Source organism: Rhinoderma darwinii, chromosome 2 (assembly GCF_050947455.1).
Source record: "Rhinoderma darwinii isolate aRhiDar2 chromosome 2, aRhiDar2.hap1, whole genome shotgun sequence".
Taxonomy (NCBI): Eukaryota; Metazoa; Chordata; class Amphibia; order Anura; family Rhinodermatidae; genus Rhinoderma; species Rhinoderma darwinii.
In genome coordinates, this window is record NC_134688.1 from 471,021,422 (window position 1) to 471,046,656 (window position 25,235).

Below are 25,235 nucleotides of genomic sequence, written 5' to 3' on the forward strand. Positions count from 1 at the left end.
AGTGGTTTCACACTGAGAGGGGCATGGTCGGGCAGCTGTGACACACGCATTAACCTCTTGAGAACTCCGAAGGTTAAACGCCTTTTGCTGTAAACCATCCAGCGCCCGCGATCCCCCAGTATCGAGTCGATGCTTCCATATTCCATGCACAATGATGAATTTTTTATTTTTTCCTCATTGTGTGAAGGGCAGACAGTCACCGCCAAACAAAATGACATCAATAATTATACCTTTTAACGCCGGGAATTATTCCGAATAACAGGCGAGGAATAATTACTGGACGGAAATGCTGCAGCTAATGACAGCCAAACAACTGACGGATTTACAGAGGGTTTATTAAAACTTCAGGGAATAGTTTTTAACTTTAGTAACATAATCGTGCCTGTCAGTATTGCTTGTTATTCTCGACTATTAATTATTCTTCAAATTTACCCTTTCGACCCCCCCCCCCCCCAGTATTTTTGGCAGATCACTTCATGATCAAATTTATCGGGGCAGATTGATTATTACTGTCTTAAACATGTACAGCTTAAAGGAGTATTCCCATCTCAAGAAACGTATGACATATCGACAGGATCTGCCATTCATCTCTGATAGATGCAGGTCCTAGTTCTGGGACCGGTACCTATCTTGAGAACAGGTGACTGGAACTCATTAGAGAGATGGCAGGGACTACAGAAATAGCCAAAGTATATATGTCTTATACATAGCATGGGAAAAGCGGTGTCTGTCCAAGAGTCAATGAGATAATTATACGGTTATATTCACACTACAGTGGAAAAAAAAATGGCTGTTAAAAACGGATAGGCTGTAATTTTTTCATGGCCGTTTTGCATCAGCATGTTAGATATCGCCACACACCTCCCTGTAGATAGCGAGACACACCAGCCCCTGATAGTGCCACACAAACCCCCCTGTACATAGTGCCGCGCACCCCCCTGTACACAGTGCCGCACTCTTACCTGGCCCCGCGAACCATCCACTTCTCCAGCGATCCAGGCCTAGTCTCTTCTAATTAGGCCTGCTACAGTGGAGCCACACAGGCGGTAGGATGACGTCATCACAAGGCCGGCATCACAAAAAAGCGCCAAAATGGCAAAGAAGTGTACCAATAGTTTCCTTGCCTTGTCAGTGCTGTCAATTGTATCCGTGTCCTAAGGATGCAGATACAATTGGATCTCCTTGTGAGGGCCAGAATCAGGTTTTAATGGCCGTCATACAGATGGCTTTCTGAAAACCAGTCATTAAAAACTGATTTATCGACTCCTATAAGGGCCGTGAAAACGCCCGAAAATAGAACATGTTTTTCACAGACCATTAAAAAAACGTCTGTGTGAATACACCCATACAACTTCATTGTACTGCACTTTTCACACTGGCCACTAGAGTACACACAATAGACAGACATTTCTTGTTTTATGTATCTCATTTTTCAGCATTGCTGTGCAAACTAGGACAGTTTCAGCTGAGTCGTCTCATCATTAGACTACAGGTCCAGCAGAGTCATCTCAGTATCATTGGAAGGTGGACATTTTAAAGGAGTTTTCCAGGGAATACAAAATTTTTCTACAAATACTCTATGTCAAAATTAAATAAACTTCCTAATATGCATTGTGACGCAGCCATTGAGGAGGCTGTGGACCGATAGGATGCCTCAAACCCGGGAGTACGTCAGAAGTCCCGGGTTTGAGACATCCTATTGGTCCACAGCCTCCTCAATGCCCGCCCTGTTCATTCTTTGATTATGCTTCAATGCCGGCACCAGTTCCTGAGTGTAAAAGTACTTTAAAAGTATACACACAGATAAGGCTCTGTATGCAGGTCCCCTGTCACTCCCTGGTCTCCATCTCTTCCTGAGGACTGTATTAATACTGTATTAGGGTCCTCTTACAAGGCCTGACGTGGGCTGTGTAAACGAGCGCCAATCAACAAGACACCTCGTTGATCGGCACTCGTTTGCTCCTTTCACAAGGAGCTATGTATGGGAACGAGCACTCGTTACTACGATCGCTCGTCCCCATGCATTACCATCATGTCAGCAGCACAGATGGGCTTCCGACAACAAATATATTTCTTGCAGCGTAAGCGATACAATCCGCCGATGAATGAGCCGCTCACGGGCTAATAATCGCGAACGAGCGTTCACATGAACGCTTGTTTGCCCGATAATAGGCCCCTGTAAAGGGGCTTAAGTCTATGGACACTTTTCCGTCCATTAACTTCCATTCATTTCAGCTGCCATAAAGCACACAGGAAGAAAGAGTGTCTCCAATATGTCTACCCTCAGGGAAGTTTTTAAAAATGTTCACAAAATTAAAAAAAGAAAGAGAACAAACACATTATTTCTCTACTACAGACTGATATATAATGAAGGAAACACAATTTACATATATGAGACATTCAGTTGAATCCCTTAAAGGCAACAGCCATAGAGGTTGAATGGCCCTGAGACGTGGTTTTATAGGAATATTATTTCATTATTTTTTTTTAATCGTAATGCATATAACCGTGTGCCCGTAAGGACATTACTGGAATGTGGCTCTGTGACTATGAAGCCGTCATTAGGTCTGATGCAGCTAGTCGCCGACCTTACAAGAGAACTTCTCTGCATTCTATTAGTCTGGCCTCGTAATAACTTCATATATTGAAAAGAACGGTAATTAGTGGGATGAGCCCTCTCAGAGAGAGAAAGCTGAGCCTGGGGAATCACAGAGGGAAAGTCACCAATCAAACCCTCCGTAGATATTGGCCTTGACCAGCTCTATAGCCGAAGTGACCAGAAGTCAATAAACAGGAAACACTAAAAATGAAGCATAATTATAACTTTTCGGACAGGGTTGGAGGTGAACTTTATGCAGAAGTCAACGAGTGTCTTACAAGACGTGGGTGATGGTTTACAAATTTACTTGTAGCTGTCTACATATGCAGGGGAACATGCCGTGATCTTCAAGGGGTTTTTAAAGGGAGGTTTCCAAGCCGGTTGGTGCCTATAGTGGAGAAGGAAAAATGCCTCCCCCACCCCCCAATTTGACAGATAGTACAGGAATTTAGGTACGACTGGTATCCCTGGATGGTGCAGAGATTAATGGAAGTGATCTCGCCTAGGAAAACGTACCTATAATTTAATTGTATTTACTTTAGATAGGGGTCAGAGGTTGTTTTTAACATACAGAGCTTCATATCCCCTGCACCAAATCAATACCGGATGATAAAAAGAGAATGTTTTCTGATGGTCATGGCATCACCCAGAGATGTTTTATTATCGACTATCCCTGGGGTCTATGGTAGTGAAATGGTTAAAACAAACTTCCCTAATGGTCTAGGGTAGTTAAAGGGTAACTAAACTTTCAAAAAACTTCTCACATGTCACAAGTTTTGATCAGTGGGGGTCCGAGCACTGAGACCCCCACCGATCGCTAAAACGAAGCAGAAGAAGCGCTCGGTTGAGCCGCTTTGTTTCTGATCGGCTTTTATCGGAGAGCCGAGCAGTTGGTGTACAGGCTCATAGACTTTCTATTTCCGAGAAAAGCCGATCAGAAACAAAGCGGCTCAGTGCTCACCCGAGCGCTTCTGCCGCTTCAGTACTCAGACCTCCACCGATCAAAACGTCTAAAATGTCACTATGATATGTCAGAAGTTTTTTTGAACCTTTAGTTACCCTTTAAGGGATCATTGCAAACATCCTCGATAGTCTAGTAGGCATTGCCAAAATCGCCGGTGGTATAGGGCAGTAAGGGATAATGTCAGCATCACAGATGACATTATCCCTTTTTTAAATGTCGTAGATATTTATTTTTTATTTACCTGGGGCAGTCATATTGGAGACACACATTTCTACCTGTATTGTCTGTGTAGCAGGGTGTTTGTGCTTTATGGAAGCTGAAATGAATGGGAGCTAATGGACAGAAAAGTGTCCATAGACTAATACAGTCTTCAGGAAGAGATGGAGTACAGCTCCTTCCCCAGAGACAAGGGAGTGACAGGGGAACTGCATACAGAGCCTTATTTGTGTGCATAGTTTTACTTTTCTAGACGTCCAGAAGTTATCGGTCATTAAAACCCCCACCTTCTAATGTTACTGAGATGACTCTGCTGACCCTATAATCTATGATGAGATGACTCTGCTGAAACTTTCCTGGCCGCACAGCAATGCTAAAAAGTGAGTTACAGAAAACAAGAAATGTCTGTCTATTGTGTGTGCTCTAGTGGCCAGAGTGGAATATTTCCGGATTTATTTATTTTTTATATCTCTCTACGGAGTCTCAGCCTGAATGCGGTGTCATCACCAGGCAGGGACTTGGGACCCCTGTTCTCGAGATAGATGCAGGTCCCAGCTCTAGGAACCGCACCTATCAGATATGCCACAAATGTCTAAGATTAAAAACTCTATTCCCTGAAATTTGAATAAACCCTCTTTAAATCCGTCACTTTTTTGGACGTCATTAGCTGCAGCATTTCCGTGCAGTAAATATTTCTCGCCTGTTATTCTCAATAATTCCCAGCGTTAAAAGGTATACTGATGTAATCCTGCCTGGCGGTGACTGTCTGCCCTTCATACTTGTCAACAGCAGCTTTTTGATGGTTTCCCAACAGCTACAACCAGAAAAGATGCATTTTTATTTTTTTAAGCGGACCTGTCATGTCCCCCAAAAGTTAATTTGCCGTCATACCTGGATCGCTGCCTTCCCCCTCATTCCAGTACCGTTAGTTTTGGCGGCCAATATTCTAATTTATTAATAAAGTAACAACTGGGCAATCTCTACCAACCAGTGTAAACAGGGCGTGAACCTAAGCCGCTCTGCGGCATATTCATTTTTTGGGGATACGCCTCTTTAGGCCTATGTTAATCTAATGTTGTGCATTAATCGTGGAAAGTAAAAAGTTATCCACTCCTGGACTGTAATTTGCTACTTTGAGTAAGAATAACAGCAGTCAGCGGCAGCTTGCTGATGGTTTCCAGGCAGCAAAATGTTACTTCTACACACTGCAGAGTAAAAGAAAACAATTTTAATACAATAGTACGTCTGGTAATTGACTTTTCTATCCACTACTTTCTACTTTGCAGATATAAATTACAAGCAGTAATGTGCAGATTGATGCAGTTGTTAAGAAGATGCATTTCATTTGTATAACTGCTTTATCCTACGTGGAAAACACTAAAAACTCTGGAAAATACGGCCGTCCTGTTAATTGTCGCCAATAAAACGTAAGGAAATCCAATTATTTTACAGACACATTAACCAGTTACAAAGAGCGCTGTTAGGGGGACCACTCGATGATAAGCTGATCCCGCTATTTGGCACACCAATCCATCAGCTATTATCTGTTCAAAAAACCTAGAAGAATGTGTTCAATTTCCCTGCAGCTCCTCCAGAGGTGAAATGAAGCATTACACAGTTCTCATTGAAATCAATAGGCTGTATGCAGTGAGCTCCCCCTAGTGGCGACTGCAGGCAGCCAGATTTGCATCATTTGAATCACCTGTTATGTGAAAAGATGCAGAAATTTTGGACCTCTGTATCAGTAAAACAGGGGTCTGACTACTATAACGATATATCATAACATTTAGAAAAGGTCACAAGGGACTTTATATAAGACTCACAACAGCCTGCGGGGGGCCGATGGTTGTCATGGGGGCCTAATTATATAGGCACCATATGGCGCTATCATTTAGGCATGGTAAACCTAAGTACACCAGGTCAGCAGATAGTATCTCACATGATAGGATTAGATACACCAGGTCAGCAGACCGTATCACACATGATTTGGCTTAGATACACCCGCTCAGCAGACAGTATCACACATGAGCCTAAGATACATGGCTCGGCAGACCGTATCACACATGATAGACTTAGATACAGTTTCTCAGCTGTCAAAGTCACACATAATAGGATTAGATACACCAGCTTAGCAGACAGTATCACACATAAGCCTAAGATACATGGCTGAGCAGACAGTATCACACATGATAGGCTTAGACACAACAGCTCAGCAGACAGTATCACACATGATAAACTTAGATACATGGCTCAACAGGGAGTATTACTCATGACATAGGCTTAGATACACTGACTCCTCCGCACCGGGAGAGGTACTTCCATCCTGGTAACTGGCGGTGTTCAGACACGCACCAGTATAAAAAAAAACATTAAACGGCTGACAGCAATAAAAAATAAATAAATAAATTCTGTGACGTAAACGCACGATCCCCCCCCCCAATCCGGTTCTATGTTTAGTCCTCAGACGCTGGAAGGTCAGGACAGTAACTCTGCAGATCATTTGTTCTGACTTCTTCTATTTACTGCAGCGCACAAAACAAATTGAATTTCGGAGACCGAGTCTGTGGTTTATGTTGGAATTATCTTTTTAGAATTGAAAGTTTAGAACGGTGCCGAGGAGCTTATATTTAGCTGAATGGGGCGCATTCACCAGGCCTTTAAGAGAATTTCCAAATAAACTATTTATTAACATAGAGGCAGGCGGCTGACACGGTGAATATGGCCACCGTGCGCCAAATAAAACGGGGAAAAACGACAATATTCATGTTATAAAACCTTTTTTTAAGTGTACAAAACAATCACATCTCATTCATCATTTACATCCGGAGCTGCTGTCAAAATTCTGCTGGTCACCCTTGGAAACAGACAGCAGTTTAGCTCCACCTTGCTGTCAGACATGTGACCTAACAGCTGAGCTCTATCTGAGTAATTGCTATCTGAGCTCCCATAATGCTCTGCTCTCTGTTAACAGGAAACGAGAAAAAAAAATCTAAATTTATGAATGGAGAAAAACCATTAAGGATTTGATGAGTTTACATTTGTTTATGTATTCACAGGATAGGTGATACGTTTCTGATCGCTGGGACCCCCACCGATAGGAAGAACTTGGGTCCCAAACACACCGTTCCTCCCCACTGCACTCCCCGCAGTGAGGAGGAGCTTGAATGGATCGGTGGTTGAGCATGCGCCATGTCGCTGCATTCAATGTTTATGGGACTGACACCTAGAGACTTTGAATGGAGCGGCAGCGCGCATGCTCGACTGCCGCTTTATTCCATGACCTCATCACTGCCCAAACACAGTTCGGAACCCCCATTCTCGCGGTTGTCGGGGGTCCCAGCGGTGGGGCCCAAACTCTATTCTATCTGTCCCCTGCTTCTTACATGATATTAGACAGATGGATGGTAATAGAACTGCAGGATCAGACTACACAGGGTTTGTTTGTAGTCTGTTACCATGGAGACTAATAGTTCTGCAAAATGAGTAGTAGACGCAAAATTTAAGGAGATTTTCAATTAAGACTATTTGCAAAGTTGCTTAGTTTTGCATTTTAGATGTCTTGAAACAACAACCAAATTTTTTTGGAAAATGATAAACATTGCCTGCACGTTCATCGTCTTGACAGGAAAAAAAAGCGCTGCGACGAAGTCTCTAATGTAGATGTGAACACAAGTTTTAATAATTGTTCCACAAGTCAGTGGGAGAACAAATGCCACAAAAATGAACGGAGGGAACAAGGTAAACCCCGTATGTCACCTCGATATCATAGCTATTACTGGGGCAGATCTACAGCGTGAGGAACCCACCCAACAGCTCCCTATATCTCAGCTTCCTGGACCATAGTTAGAAATAGGGGCAGGGGGATATTTCGGTTAACGCATACCTTCCAAAATGTAAAAACAAAAATTGTGGGACATGTTAATCCACGATGGAACTGTCTAGAATTGCCCCTTTTTATGCAAATCTGCATAAGCTCCACCTCTTTGCGGTCCTGTTTGCGGGACAGTCTCACGACTTAAGCTTTATAATCATATCTTTCACATGTGACAGCAAAAGCCGACTGAGGAAAACGTTTACAAAGGGCAATACAACTTTTTGCGCCACTACGTAAGGTGGCTGCCGCTTGTGCTGTCTCTGGAGATTGTATTTTCTATTAGCTCTATTTAGAAATGCAAATAGAAAATTCATCACACGATTCTGCTGACCGAGGACGTCAGCTGCCAAAATAACTTTATAACTCGCACTCAGCAGTCCTCCGTCACCTATCACTGTTCCTGGTCGGAAAGCGGATTCGCTATACCTGACGGCAAAGGAAAAAAAGTTCTTACAGGATGTCTAATGCGTCAAATCACCCAAGTACATGTATAGACTTCAAGCTGTCCCCTTTTATGGTTCCCCTGCATGTAAAAATAAAGCAACTTGGCAAACAGTGTTAATCAAAAATCTCTTATTGTTTTGTGTTTACTGCTCCTATGCAGACCTATGTGTCTCCATGGTAACAGACTACAAACACAGCTTATGTAGTCTGATCCTGCAGCCACACTCAATTCTGCCTGTCCCCTACTTCTTAAATATGATATCGGACAGATGGATGGTAATTGAACTGTGGGATCAGACTACACAGGGTTTGTTTGTAGTCTGTTACCATGGAGACACATTGGCAGACACAAAAAGATAGTAGATTTTTAATTAGGACTATTTGACAAGTTGCTTCATTTTTTATTTTAGATGTCTTGGAACAACAGCAAAAAATGATTGCAAAGGTAAACATAGTCTGCAAGTTTCTAATATGCTTTGTCTTTCAATTCCTCGCAAATTTCAAGATCTCTGCTTGCTGTCAATTAATGGCATTTTTTTACATTCAGAGACTGAAAACCCGCCCTGATCTAGTCCTGCTCACACAGCAGAGGGTAATTTTTCACAGCGTGTGGATAAGATTTGTTGAAAATCTTATCCACCTTGCTGCTACTGTAATACGTTGCAGCTTTGAACAGTGTGAACATACCCCTAGGATGGTTTTTAGTTTTTTTTTTTTTATTCCAGAACGTGTGTTTCATCGCAGGGTGTGATGTGTACACAGGAGAGACAGTCACTGTCTGCATGACTGAACTCCCACAATTCCTGAGGGTCCCTCTATAAACACAGGCCAAGACAATGGCCACAAATCCTGATGGTCCTTTTAGTCTACACGTTTGTAGGACATTCCATAGACTGCAGTGGCAGCATCGCTTACTGATTCTAACAGTTCATCCTGAGCTCCTGGTTCATGAATAGAATGCCAAAACACAGTGAAGACCGACACATGCAGTGCCGAAGCGGTATAAGAACGGGGGAAGTGGAGGTTATTCAATATAATGAATGATCTAGTTACAAAGGGACTGTCACCCAGCTTTCCCAGACTTCCAAATTTGCTGGAAAGTTGACAAAGAACAATAACTCAAGGACTTTAAGGTCATTTGAGCCATTTAGGGTTTGGGGGAAGCTGGGTAACGAGGCGAAGGTGCTGTAATGGCGGCCATTGGGGGTTGTCACCTAACACATTTTTTGTATTTTAGTGGGAAATGTTCTCATGGCAGTACAATCTCTATAACCTCAGATCCGCGCCATATGATATAGGTCAGATGCTTTAAGATGTTGACTCTCGAGCTAAATGATGCTAGAAAAAAATGTCTACGTGACAAGAATAGGGACACGTTGCCCAGAAGACACTTGAGGCTCATAATAAATTGAATGACCGCAAGCGACTCTATGAATCTGTCACTCAACATCTGCCCGGCTGGGGTCACCTTATATTCATCCTACAAGGTAAGGTGAGACGATACGAACACAACGTCATATACACAGATGACCCCTATTCTGCCATGCTATTGTTATCTGTTATCAGCCACTTCAGGGACTTCAATGGAGTATTTTCCCTACAAAATGAAAATCACCGGGAAAAATAAGTCAATGAGTTGTCGTCCTCGGTTGGCACTATTACATCTCTCACGGGTGTTAAGATATTGGCGGAGATGTATCTCTACATAACTAAGCTGGTTTTCATCAATAAATAGATATAAGTAACAGTTGAATGAACGGAATTTCAACAACTTGGAATAATTATATCTACAGATTTTTATTATTATTATTATTATTATTATTATTAGAGGGGAAGGGCTCTTCAAGATGGTAAAGCCACCCTTTGGCCCTATTCACACAGAGTTTTTTGCAGGCAGAAAAATTTTGAACTGCCGGCAGAACACTTGCCGCGTTTTTCGACTGCGGCCATTGAGCGCCGCGGGCAAAAAACACAGCGAAAATCGCTTTCTCTGATAGGAGATCAGAGGCGGAAATGTCTGAAGAAAGGGCATGACGCCTCTCTTTCCCGTGAGCGTGAGTCCTGCTCCTCCCGCCCACATACAGCGATTCACACCTCTACATGTATAGAAACTCATTAAAAAGAAGCTGTTAACCACTGTATATGAGCAGGAGGAGCAGGACTCACAGGCTATCATTATGAGTGGGTGGGGAGAAGGACTCACAGGCTTTCTCTATGAATGGGCAGGAGGCGCAGGACTCACAGGCTATCATTATGAGTGGGTGGGGAGAAGGACTCACAGGCTATCATTATGAGTGGGAGGGGAGCAGGACTCACAGGCTATCATTATGAGTGGGTGGGGAGCAGGACTCACAGGCTATCATTATGAGTGGGAGGGGAGCAGGACTCACAGGCTATCATTATGAGTGGGTGGGGAGCAGGACTCACAGGCTATCATTATGAGTGGGGGGGAGCAGGACTCACAGGCTATCATTATGAGTGAGTGGGGAGCAGGACTCACAGGCTTTCTCTATGAGTGGGTAGGAAGAGCAGGTCACAGGCTTTTATTATGAGTAGGTGGGGGAGCAGGACTCACAGGCTTGGAGAAGCAAGACTCTCAGGCTTTCTCTATAAGTGGACAGGGAAGGAGGAATCTCAGGCTGTCTCTATGAGTGGACAGGGAAGGAGGACTCTCCGGCTTTCTCTATGAGTGGACAGGGAAGGAGGACTCTGGCTTTCTCTATGAGTGGGCAGGAGGAGCAGGACTCACAAGCTATCATTATGAGTGGGTGGGGAGCAGGCCTCACAGGCTTTCTCTATGAGCGGGCAGGAAGAGCAGGTCACAGGCTTTTATTATGAGTAGGTGGGGAATCATGACTCACAGGCTTTCTCTATGAGTGGGTGGGGGGGCAGGACTCACAGGCTTGGAGAAGCAGGAATCTCAGGCTGTCTCTATAAGTGGACAGGGAAGGAGGACTCTCCGGCTTTATCTATGAGTGGACAGGGAAGGAGGACTCTCCGGCTTTCTCTATGACTGGACAGGGAAGGAGGACTCTCCGGCTTTCTCTATGACTGGACAGGGAAGTAGGACTCTCCGGCTTTCTCTATGACTGGACAGGGAAGTAGGACTCTCCGGCTTTCTCTTTGAGTGGACAGGGAAGGAGGACTTTCCGGCTTTCTCTATGAGTGGACAGGGAAGGAGGACTCTCCGGCTTTCTCTATGAGTGGACAGGGAAGGAGAACACTCCGGCTTTCTCTATGAGTGGACAGGGAAGGAGGACTCTCCGGCTTTCTCTATGACTAGATAGGGAAGGAGGACTCTCCGGCTTTCTCTATGAGTGGACAGGAAAGGAGGACTCTCCGGCTTTCTCTATGAGTGGGCAGGAGGAGCAGGACTCACAAGCTATCATTATGAGTGGGTGGGGAGCAGGACTCACAGGCTATCATTATGAGTGGGTGGGGAGCAGGCCTCACAGGCTTTCTCTATGAGTGGGTAGGAAGAGCAGGTCACAGGCTTTTATTATGAGTAGGTGGGGGAGCAGGACTCACAGGCTTGGAGAAGCAAGACTCTCAGGCTTTCTCTATAAGTGGACAGGGAAGGAGGAATCTCAGGCTGTCTCTATGAGTGGACAGGGAAGGAGGACTCTCCGGCTTTCTCTATGAGTGGACAGGGAAGGAGGACTCTGGCTTTCTCTATGAGTGGGCAGGAGGAGCAGGACTCACAAGCTATCATTATGAGTGGGTGGGGAGCAGGCCTCACAGGCTTTCTCTATGAGCGGGCAGGAAGAGCAGGTCACAGGCTTTTATTATGAGTAGGTGGGGAATCATGACTCACAGGCTTTCTCTATGAGTGGGTGGGGGGGCAGGACTCACAGGCTTGGAGAAGCAGGAATCTCAGGCTGTCTCTATAAGTGGACAGGGAAGGAGGACTCTCCGGCTTTATCTATGAGTGGACAGGGAAGGAGGACTCTCCGGCTTTCTCTATGACTGGACAGGGAAGGAGGACTCTCCGGCTTTCTCTATGACTGGACAGGGAAGGAGGACTCTCCGGCTTTCTCTATGAGTGGACAGGGAAGGAGGACTCTCCGGCTTTCTCTATGACTAGATAGGGAAGGAGGACTCTCCGGCTTTCTCTATGAGTGGACAGGAAAGGAGGACTCTCCGGCTTTCTCTATGAGTGGGCAGGAGGAGCAGGACTCACAAGCTATCATTATGAGTGGGTGGGGAGCAGGACTCACAGGCTATCATTATGAGTGGGTGGGGAGCAGGCCTCACAGGCTTTCTCTATGAGTGGGTAGGAAGAGCAGGTCACAGGCTTTTATTATGAGTAGGTGGGGGAGCAGGACTCACAGGCTTGGAGAAGCAAGACTCTCAGGCTTTCTCTATAAGTGGACAGGGAAGGAGGAATCTCAGGCTGTCTCTATGAGTGGACAGGGAAGGAGGACTCTCCGGCTTTCTCTATGAGTGGACAGGGAAGGAGGACTCTGGCTTTCTCTATGAGTGGGCAGGAGGAGCAGGACTCACAAGCTATCATTATGAGTGGGTGGGGAGCAGGCCTCACAGGCTTTCTCTATGAGCGGGCAGGAAGAGCAGGTCACAGGCTTTTATTATGAGTAGGTGGGGAATCATGACTCACAGGCTTTCTCTATGAGTGGGTGGGGGGGCAGGACTCACAGGCTTGGAGAAGCAGGAATCTCAGGCTGTCTCTATAAGTGGACAGGGAAGGAGGACTCTCCGGCTTTATCTATGAGTGGACAGGGAAGGAGGACTCTCCGGCTTTCTCTATGACTGGACAGGGAAGGAGGACTCTCCGGCTTTCTCTATGACTGGACAGGGAAGTAGGACTCTCCGGCTTTCTCTATGACTGGACAGGGAAGTAGGACTCTCCGGCTTTCTCTTTGAGTGGACAGGGAAGGAGGACTTTCCGGCTTTCTCTATGAGTGGTCAGGGAAGGAGGACTCTCCGGCTTTCTCTATGAGTGGACAGGGAAGGAGGACTCTCCGGCTTTCTCTATGACTAGATAGGGAAGGAGGACTCTCCGGCTTTCTCTATGAGTGGACAGGAAAGGAGGACTCTCCGGCTTTCTCTATGAGTGGGCAGGAGGAGCAGGACTCACAAGCTATCATTATGAGTGGGTGGGGAGCAGGACTCACAGGCTATCATTATGAGTGGGTGGGGAGCAGGCCTCACAGGCTTTCTCTATGAGCGGGCAGGAAGAGCAGGTCACAGGCTTTTATTATGAGTAGGTGGGGAATCAGGACTCACAGGCTTTCTCTATGAGTGGGTGGGGGGGCAGGACTCACAGGCTTGGAGAAGCAGGAATCTCAGGCTGTCTCTATGAGTGCGAAGGGAAGGAGGACTCTCCGGCTTGCGCTATAAGCGGACAGGGAAAGAGGACTCTCCGGTTTTCTCTATGAGTGGACAGGGAAAGAGGACTCTGGTTTTCTCTATGAGTGGACAGGGAAGGAGGACTCTCCAGCTCAGCATCTCCCCCAATATCCTATACTGCCCCCAGATAGGGAACCCGACCTATGAGCCTTGCACTAATGAGGCCATTAAAGCAGAAAGCGGAGCTAGTTGTAAAACATGTTGACACTGCCGCATATACAGTATAAATGTATGTGTATCCTGATATTCTCCTGTGTGTACTCATTGTCCTTGTGAATGTCCCGCCATATAAACTAGTAAGTAAATCAGGATCCGGTCGCTTAAATCTAAAGGTTCTGGCAATAAACAAATCTCACACAACCCAGAGGATTTAGTCGACATCAAACAGAATCCAGGATTTGATCATCTACAGTATGACACGTCTGCCCTGATCTCACTCGTTCCTTTGAAGACTTAACATTTACCTTTTTTCTTATTAATATGTATGTGAGATGTGAAAGGAATTGCAAAAGTTAGTTTTGTAATATTTTGCTAAAAAAAAAATTGAATTAACCCCTGGGACTGCCAATATATGAGCTTATAGTGTGGACCGCTGTGTATTGCGTGTTACATTGTAGACCAGTACGGAACTTTGTATGTGAAATTGGGATATATCGTATATATTATGTGGTCCAACGGGATGGTATATTATGTGATACACTGGGATGGTATATTATGTGATACACTGGGATGGTATATTATGTGATACACTGGGATGGTATATTATGTGATACACTGGGATGGTATATTGTGTGATACACTGGGATGGTATATTATGTGATACACTGGGATGGTATATTATGTGATACACTGGGATGGTATATTATGTGATACACTGGGATGGTATATTATGTGATACACTGGGATGGTATATTATATGATACACTGGGATGGTATATTATATGATACACTGGGATGGTATATTATATGATACGCTGGGATGGTATATTATGTGATACACTGGGATGGTATATTATGTGATACACTGGGATGGTATATTATGTGATACACTGGGATGGTATATTATGTGATACACTGGGATGGTATATTATGTGATACACTGGGACGGTATATTATGTGATACACTGGGACGGTATATTATGTGATACACTGGGATGGTATATTATGTGATACACTGGGATGGTATATTATATGATACACTGGGATGGTATATTATGTGATACACTGGGATGGTATATTATGTGATACACTGGGATGGTATATTATGTGATACACTGGGACGGTATATTATATGATACACTGGGATGGTATATTATGTGATACACTGGGATGGTATATTATACGATACACTGGGATGATATATTATGTGATACACTGGGATGGTATATTATATGATACACTGGGATGGTATATTATGTGATACACTGGGATGGTATATTATATGATACACTGGGATGGTATATTATATGATACACTGGGATGGTATATTATGTGATACACTGGGATGGTATATTATGTGATACACTGGGACGGTATATTATGTGATACACTGGGATGGTATATTATGTGATACACTGGGATGGTATATTATATGATACACTGGGATGGTATATTATGTGATACACTGGGATGGTATATTATGTGATACACTGGGATGGTATATTATGTGATACACTGGGATGGTATATTATGTGATACACTGGGATGGTATATTATGTGATACACTGGGATGGTATATTATGCGATACACTGGGATGGTATATTATACGATACACTGGGATGGTATATTATGTGATACACTGGGATGGTATATTATACGATACACTGGGATGGTATATTATGTGATACACTGGGATGGTATATTATATGATACACTGGGATGGTATATTATATGATACACTGGGATGGTATATTATGTGATACACTGGGACGGTATATTATGTGATACACTGGGATGGTATATTATGTGATACACTGGGATGGTATATTATATGATACACTGGGATGGTATATTATGTGATACACTGGGATGGTATATTATGTGATACACTGGGATGGTATATTATGTGATACACTGGGATGGTATATTATGTGATACACTGGGACGGTATATTATGTGATACACTGGGACGGTATATTATGTGATACACTGGGATGGTATATTATATGATACACTGGGATGGTATATTATGTGATACACTGGGATGGTATATTATGTGATACACTGGGATGGTATATTATGTGATACACTGGGATGGTATATTATACGATACACTGGGATGGTATATTATGTGATACACTGGGATGGTATATTATATGATACACTGGGATGGTATATTATGTGATACACTGGGATGGTATATTATGTGATACACTGGGATGGTATATTATGTGATACACTGGGATGGTATATTATGTGATACACTGGGACGGTATATTATGTGATACACTGGGACGGTATATTATGTGATACACTGGGATGGTATATTATATGATACACTGGGATGGTATATTATGTGATACACTGGGATGGTATATTATGTGATACACTGGGATGGTATATTGTGTGATACACTGGGATGGTATATTATGTGATACACTGGGATGGTATATTATGTGATACACTGGGATGGTATATTATATGATACGCTGGGATGGTATATTATATGATACACTGGGATGGTATATTATATGATACACTGGGATGGTATATTATGTGATACACTGGGATGGTATATTATGTGATACACTGGGATGGTATATTATGTGATACACTGGGATGGTATATTATATGATACACTGGGATGGTATATTATGTGATACACTGGGATGGTATATTATGTGATACACTGGGATGGTATATTATGTGATACACTGGGATGGTATATTATGTGATACACTGGGATGGTATATTATGTGATACACTGGGATGGTATATTATGTGATACACTGGGATGGTATATTATGTGATACACTGGGATGGTATATTATGTGATACACTGGGATGGTATATTATGTGATACACTGGGATGGTATATTATGTGATACACTGGGATGGTATATTATGTGATACACTGGGATGGTATATTATGTGATACACTGGGATGGTATATTATGTGATACACTGGGATGGTATATTATGTGATACACTGGGATGGTATATTATGTGATACACTGGGATGGTATATTATATGATACACTGGGATGGTATATTATGTGATACACTGGGATGGTATATTATGCGATACACTGGGATGGTATATTATGTGATACACTGGGATGGTATATTATGTGATACACTGGGATGGTATATTATGTGATACACTGGGATGGTATATTATGTGATACACTGGGATGGTATATTATGTGATACACTGGGATGGTATATTATGTGATACACTGGGATGGTATATTATGTGATACACTGGGATGGTATATTATGTGATACACTGGGATGGTATATTATGTGATACACTGGGATGGTATATTATGTGATACACTGGGATGGTATATTATGTGATACACTGGGATGGTATATTATGTGATACACTGGGATGGTATATTATGTGATACACTGGGATGGTATATTATGTGATACACTGGGATGGTATATTATGCGATACACTGGGATGGTATATTATGTGATACACTGGGATGGTATATTATGTGATACACTGGGATGGTATATTATGTGATACACTGGGATGGTATATTATGTGATACACTGGGATGGTATATTATGTGATACACTGGGATGGTATATTATGTGATACACTGGGATGGTATATTATGTGATACACTGGGATGGTATATTATATGATACACTGGGATGGTATATTATGTGATACGCTGGGATGGTATATTATGCGATACACTGGGATGGTATATTATGTGATACGCTGGGATGGTATATTATGTGATACACTGGGATGGTATATTATGTGATACACTGGGATGGTATATTATGTGATACACTGGGATGGTATATTATGTGATACACTGGGATGGTATATTATATGATACACTGGGATATGTGTATATACATTTATTTATTTTCAATTTAACACTCCGTAGCAAATTATAATCTCCATTTTTCAGCAGATAATAGTGAGTGGCACACAATAGTCTCCTCGGCTGCCAAACCTGACAGATCTTCAGGCAGCGTGTACAAGTGAAGGCTCGGAGGCAGCGCGCTCCGTCGCTGGCCCGCGCCTCATCTCTCCGCTGACACTTTTATAATCTCTCTGCTCCAATAAGCCTTTTAATAAAGCTTTATTTTTTTTGTATTCTATAATGCCGCCCTGAGATCCGTTTAATGCTGAAAATCTGCACAGTGGGACTGTGAACACTTTACAAATGAACTGAAATAATTGTTCCGGAGACGCGCGCTCTACATCTGCCGTCTTGCTGGCGCGAACACTAGATTACGATGCTGTGTAGTTTGTGGAACAAAGCCGTTTAAACACCTGGGCTCCTTCCATGTGTGTGATATTAGTAGATAACGTCCTGAGGCTTTCCATGGAGCAGCCAGATTTGTTATTAATATAAAAATGCCCTGTGGCTACAAGGTTAATGTGTATATACGTCTTCAATGCTACCGATTTAAAGGGACAGTTCCGCACCGCGCTGCGGATGTTAGTCCTGCTTTCATTTAAAGAAAGATCATTGAAGACTCTTTGGCTGCCAGAGATGGAGGAGGAGTTACAGAGAGAGGAAATGAGCAGGGACTATTGATGTCTATGAAGCCTGGGTGACTCTGTGACTAAATAATAGCTCCATAGCTGCTAAACATGGCTGCTGTAGATCATACCTGCCTACTTTTGAGAAGTCCAGCACTCACAGAGGTACGCAAAAGATCCAGATGCAAACAAATTTAAGTTTTATTGCAACAAAAGATGGTAAAGTTGAGGTGGAAAGCGACTTGGTAAAGACGTTTCGGCCGAACCTCGGCCTTTGTCACGGTCGCTGTAAGACGATATCACTGGTATGGGTTGTCCGCCGGATATTCCCTGTGTGTCAATCTTTTGCGTACCTCTGTGAGTGCTGGGGTTATATATTTTCAATATTGTGGGATTCTCGTCCCTACCTTACTAGCACCACGCCAATTGATTGAGGAGTGCATCCCAATATCTATTTTTGATTACTTTTGAGAAGTGACATCAGCGAGATTCCGAGAAGTGATGCATTTACCAGCGTGTTAGGTTCGGCAAACACATTTTTCTTTCTATGTACACCAAGCCCTCAATCTAAGTCATATGACCCATACCTCCCAACTTTCAAGTATCACAAAGAGGGACAACCGATGCGGTGCACAGAATTTTTTTTTCCCTTTAAGCCACGTCTCCAATCCCACCATCCAGATGCCCCCATGCAGTATAATGCCCATACAAATTCCCCTATGCAGCATAATGCCCCCATACCTGCCCAATACTGTAATACACCCCATACTGTATAATGGCCACAGATGCCCCCATACCATATGCCGCCATAGCTGCCCCCAAAGCTGCCGCATACAGCATAATGCCCCATACAGTATAATGCCCCCCTAGATACCCTTATACAGTATAATGCCCCCTAGCTACCCCAAGTGCCGATGCCCTTGTAGATAGTGACACAAAGCCCATGTAGATAGTGCCCATGTAGATAGCACCAGAGTGTCCCCTGTAGATAGCGCCCCTATATAGTGCCACAGTGTCCATATAGATAGTGCCACACACCCCTTGAAGATTGCGCCATCCCCCCTGTAGATAGCGCCATTGGGACAGCCTCTAGGAACAGAATCCCCAGCAAGAGCATAGACTGAGGATTCCGCTCCTAGAGGGAAGCCCTGATGTCACCATATATGGACAGTGACGTCAGTGGCTACTCCTTGAGCGGAACCCCGTTGACGACTCTGGTTGAGGATTCCACTCCGGGAGGAGCCCCTGACATCAATGCCCATATATGGACAGTGACCTCACGGGTTTCCTCTAGGAGCGGAATCCCTTTCCAGATGATCGGCAACGGGGATTTCGCTCAACGAGTAGCCACTGACATCACGGTCCATATATGGACAGTGATGTCAAGGGTTTCCCTGAACACAGCGCTTAAAGCAGCGCTGTGCCTGGGGAGTCCTCGGCGAGCGGAGGAGCTCCCTCTGCTATGAACTAATTCTGAAGCAGGGAGCTGATGGTTCCCTGGATCAGAATTGGGTTCAACTGTATCTGCGTCCTGAGGATGCAGATACAGTTGACAGCGGGACATACCCCCGGCCGGTCGGGACATCTAGGACTGTCCGGCTGAATCCGGACGGTTGGGAGGTATGTATGATCCCCTTCATCACACCACTAAATGAATAAGGACTCCGGACCAGAACCCCAAAACAAATACAGAACCCAGACCAGACCCCCTAAATACAGACACAAGGCACCGTATATGCCATAAATGTCTGATAGATGCAGGTCCCACCTCTGACACCCCGGCTGACTGGTGAGGCAATCGCTGGCCGCCACATCAAGGTGGTATCAATGGATTTATAAAATGAATTCAACCCACATCTAAGTATTATTATAAATGGCCCTGTATGCTTTCCTTGTGCTTTGCAGCACAACCTGCACCTAAACGTTAAAAGGAAACTGTCAGTAGGTTTGGAGTCAATGTGCAACCCTCGTCAAAACCGGACGTTTCGGCAATAGATAGTGAAAGAACTTACAAGTTACCGAGAATAATCAGAGAGATGAGTCCAGCAGTGTCAGTAATATGCGCATTGCACAGATGAAGCGGAGGACGGTACACTGCGTACGCGTCCGATTCCGCTGCACTCATCCCGTAAGATGTAGGTTCTTTCACTAACTATTGCCGAAATTTTGACCAATTTTGTTCAGGTTTGAAGCACTAAACCCCAGCTGCAAAACGACATGATAGTGGTCTAGTGGCTCCATACCTACTGACAGGCTCCCTTTACAAGTTTCTCCTAGTATGACTACTTATTGCAGCCCTGGCATACAGATGTAGCAGAGCTAAATCTGTCATTTAGCTGATTCTTTGTGAAAACTCTGATAATGCGGAGATGTAATCTTATGGAAAACTACTGATAACACATTCATTGAGTGCCAAATAGCAAACTCATTTCTGCTACATCTGATAAACTCAGGTTGACAATATCTGTGCATTTGTGCGCAGATATTGTCATTTTGTAAATATAAATCTACATGGAGAACCCCTTTAAGAAACAATGGGGGTAACACAGTTTATGACTACTGATTGTGCCGCGTGGATATCAAAAAGGGGAGGAATTGGAAATAATGAAAAAAATCCTCTACAAGTATCAGTCCGCGAGTATTGGTTATGTATCACCGCATAACACTCAGATTTGACGCACAGCTGGGTGACAACCACTAGAGGAGCTGTAACAATGGTTATATTAGTTGTCACCCATAATGTAATTATGTGCGGGGTTACTGATGGCGCCCCTCAAGCTATTCTCAGCGCACTGCGCGGTGCCCCACAAATAACACGGGCATGGCAGGCGGAGAGTGATAAGCGGGGCCTGTTCTCCACGTCGCCGCTGCCTGGGATTAGCTGTAATTCCATTGCCCTCAAGACAACAAAGATGGTTAAGGAAACAAAGCGGCCCCTTCACTCATCCCGTCCGCCGTGTCCTGTAATTACCAGACGACTGCTCAGAGAACATTACACTCCAGACGTCAAAAGATTTGCTGCTGTCTTTCTATCCTCAATGGGAGAAAAGGGTCACGTTCCCTTGTCCACAGAGCTGACAATTCATCGTTCGTCTATAGCTAACAGGGTATGGAATACCATGCACGGGGAGGGGAAGCACGGGGTTAAAAGTAAACTCCCGTCTTTATAAAGTAGTATCTTCACACTGAGTTTTTTGGCGCTGTTTTTGACGTGGAAACCGAGTCCAAATTCGTGCCAAAAATGTCCAAAATCGCCTCCCATTAATTTCAATGTGAGGCGGAGGCGTTTTTTTCCCGTGAGCGGAAAAAAATGCTCGCGGTAAAAAGAAGCGGCATGCTCTTTCTTCAGGCGTTTCCGTCTCTGACCTCCCTTTGACATCAATGGGAGGTAGAGAAAGTGGTTTTCGCTGCGCTTTTTTTGCCCGCGGCGCTCGATGGTCGTGGCCGAAAAACGCCACAAAAAAACACGGCAAGAAGAGTGCAGGCAGGTCCAAATCTACCTCAAAATTCCTGAGGGAATGTGGGAGCCAAGCTGAATTATGATGTATACTCTAGTCACATCCAGAGCTGCATTCAGAATGCTGCTAGTTTCCTGTTACAAGAGCAGTGTATTGTGGGAGCTGAGTGACATGACGTCTTATGCCCTAGCTATATCCAGAACTCCATTTTTAGACAGGAGCGCATTGTGAAAGATTAGTTACATCCAAAGCTGTATTCTGTCGGTTTAGTTACATCATGTCTTAAACTCTAGTCACACACAGAGCTGCATTCGGAATTCTGCTTGCTGTTAACAATGAGCAGAATGCACTGTGGGAGATTATTTACATCATGTCTCATAGTCTAGTCACATTCAAAGCTGTATTTTGCTTGTTTATCTTTAACAAAAAGCAAAGCGTTATAAGAGCTTAGTTAAATAATGTCTTATACTGTAGTCACATCCAAAGCTGCATTCAGAATTCTGCCGGTGTCCTGCTCACAGAGTACAAAACTTTGTGGGAGCTTAGTTATGTAATAATTACCTTAGAGCAGTGCATGGTAAAAACTTAGTTACATCAAAATGTATGCTCTAGTCACATCCAAAGCTGCGCTCAGAATTCTGCAGGTGTATGAGACTTTGTAGAATATTAGATATGCCATAATTTGCCAGAGAGCAGTGCATCGTATGAGCTTAGTTACATCAAATATTATGCTCTAGTCACATCCAAAGCTGCCTTTAAAATGTTACTGTTTTCCTGTTACAGATGGGATAAAGTGATCATTTTATTTGCATTGATCATCTGGGAGATCTAGAAGGAATGTCACAAAAAAAGAAGTTGTGACCCATTGTGTGACGAGGATAACTACAATATAATAATGTTGGCAAAATATAACCACAGGAAACAAGTAATAAAGAGATACAAATACTGAGAAGAGAGCAGCAGTAATAGGGGGTCATGACAAGGGGGCAAATACTCTCTCATAACTGTGTACTGATTGCCCTCAGGGACAATGATTTACACACCGCACGTCATTCAGTCCAAAGGTCCATTCACAGATGGAAGAATCGCAGCGTTTTCAAGGCCACGTAATGTAAACCACAGACACAGCGCAACTGAGCAGAACGTCTAAAAGTATCTAATCCGATAGGATAGATAGATAGATAGATAGATAGATAGATAGATAGATAGATAGATAGATATGAGATAGATAGATAGATAGATAGATAGATAGATAGATAGATAGATAGATAGATAGATAGATAGATAGATAGATAGATAGATATGAGATAGATAGATAGATAGATAGATAGATAGATAGATAGATAGATAGATAGATAGATAGATAGATAGATAGATAGATAGATATGAGATAGATAGATAGATAGATAGATAGATAGATAGATAGATATATAGATAGATAGATATGAGATAGATAGATAGATAGATAGATAGATAGATAGATAGATAGATAGATAGATAGATAGATAGATAGATAGATAGATAGATAGATAGATATGAGATAGATAGATAGATATGAGATAGATAGATAGATATGAGATAGATAGATAGATAGATAGATAGATAGATAGATAGATAGATAGATAGATAGATAGATAGATAGATAGATAGATAGATAGATAGATAGATAGATAGATATGAGATAGATAGATAGATAGATAGATAGATAGATAGATAGATAGATAGATAGATAGATAGATAGATAGATAGATAGATAGATAGATATGAGATAGATAGATAGATAGATAGATAGATATATAGATAGATAGATATGAGATAGATAGATAGATAGATAGATAGATAGATAGATAGATAGATAGATAGATAGATAGATAGATAGATAGATAGATAGATAGATAGATAGATAGATAGATATGAGATAGATAGATAGATATGAGATAGATAGATAGATATGAGATAGATAGATAGATAGATAGATAGATAGATAGATAGATAGATAGATAGATAGATAGATAGATAGATAGATAGATAGATAGATAGATAGATAGATATGAGATAGATAGATAGATAGATAGATAGATAGATAGATAGATAGATAGATAGATAGATAGATAGATAGATAGATAGATAGATAGATATGAGATAGATGATAGATAGATAGATAGATATGAGATAGATAGATAGATATGAGATAGATAGATAGATAGATAGATAGATAGATAGATAGATAGATAGATAGATAGATAGATAGATAGATAGATAGATAGATAGATAGATAGATAGATAGATAGATAGATATGAGATAGATAGATAGATATGAGATAGATAGATATGAGATAGATAGATAGATAGATAGATAGATAGATAGATAGATAGATAGATAGATAGATAGATAGATAGATAGATAGATAGATAGATAGATAGATAGATAGATAGATATGTTATTTCTAATCTTCTGTGACACAGTTAACACTCGGGCACTGATGCGTTTCATACTAACTGGTGTCGGGTATTGATCGGGCATTCATTACTTTACACTTCACCGTCCCATAATCCGTCTGGCTCGGGCCCTGCAGCGTCCCGCACCGGTAATTATTCCGGAGTATGCGGCATCACATCAGCCTGAGCTCCCGGTGACGTGATAGAATTGCAGAGCAGCGTCTGCGGCTCCGCGCGCACCGATCAGTCTACGGCAGACGCCTCCAGGGTCATTTGTAAATTCTCTCGCAGCGGCGACGTGACAAAATCACTTCAGTATCAATCTAGTTACAAGATAAAAATCTCCCGCGTCTGCGGCTTATTTATTATCATACTGCGCCATTTTTCCCCCAATGACTGACAGGTTGATCTTGAAAATACTCAATGTCATTGAGACAAAAGATCAGGGAGTCTGAGAAACTAAGACCCTCACCCAATTGCAACTTTCTTTATCTTTTTTCAAGATCTCTTCTTGCTGTTAGTGAATTAAACACTCTTTGTACATCTACCCTGTACAGACCTAATACTTCTCACAGCTGAGGGTTTGTTACAATTATATCCAGTCTGGGCAACCCTCTGTGAGCTAAATACATCAGCAGCATCATTAATCTCTTTTGTCCAGATAGTTTGTTACAATGTATCTGTGCAGGTAAAATGTATCAGCCTGGAATCCAGAATGTTCAGCTCACAGGGAATTTGTCTAGACTGTATACAATTGTAACAAACCCTCAGAAATATTAGGTCAAGACAGGTTTTCAGCCTCAGGATGTGAATAAGAATATTTATATTTACTGACAGCAATTACCCACCGACTACTGTGGACAAACACCAGTCACTGCTGCCATTGCTGTAAAACCAATGTATCATAACAGCGGCCCAGAGAAGGGGCAATGTGGCTGGAACTGATATAGTGGGCATTGTGGTTGCTAGGTAAATAGGGGTCACAGTGTCTGGCACTAATATAGGGGACACTGAGGCTGTCACTAATATAGGGGGCACTATAGTTGCCACTTTTAAAGGGGGCATTGTGTCTGGCACTAATACAGATAGCACCGTGTCTGGCACTAGTATAGGGAGCACTGTGCCAGGCACTAATATAGGAGGAACTGTGTCTGGCACTAATATAGGGGTACTGTGTCTGGCACTAATATAGAGC

The 25,235-nt window shown here is 42.9% G+C and overlaps 1 protein-coding gene across 5 annotated transcripts in view; it reads right to left on the reverse strand.

Moving 5' to 3' along the window:
• The window catches only part of ILDR2 (immunoglobulin like domain containing receptor 2), a 207,848-nt gene that overhangs the window by 140,128 nt on the left and 42,485 nt on the right, over positions 1-25,235 (reverse strand). The gene's annotated exons all lie outside the window — the stretch shown is intronic.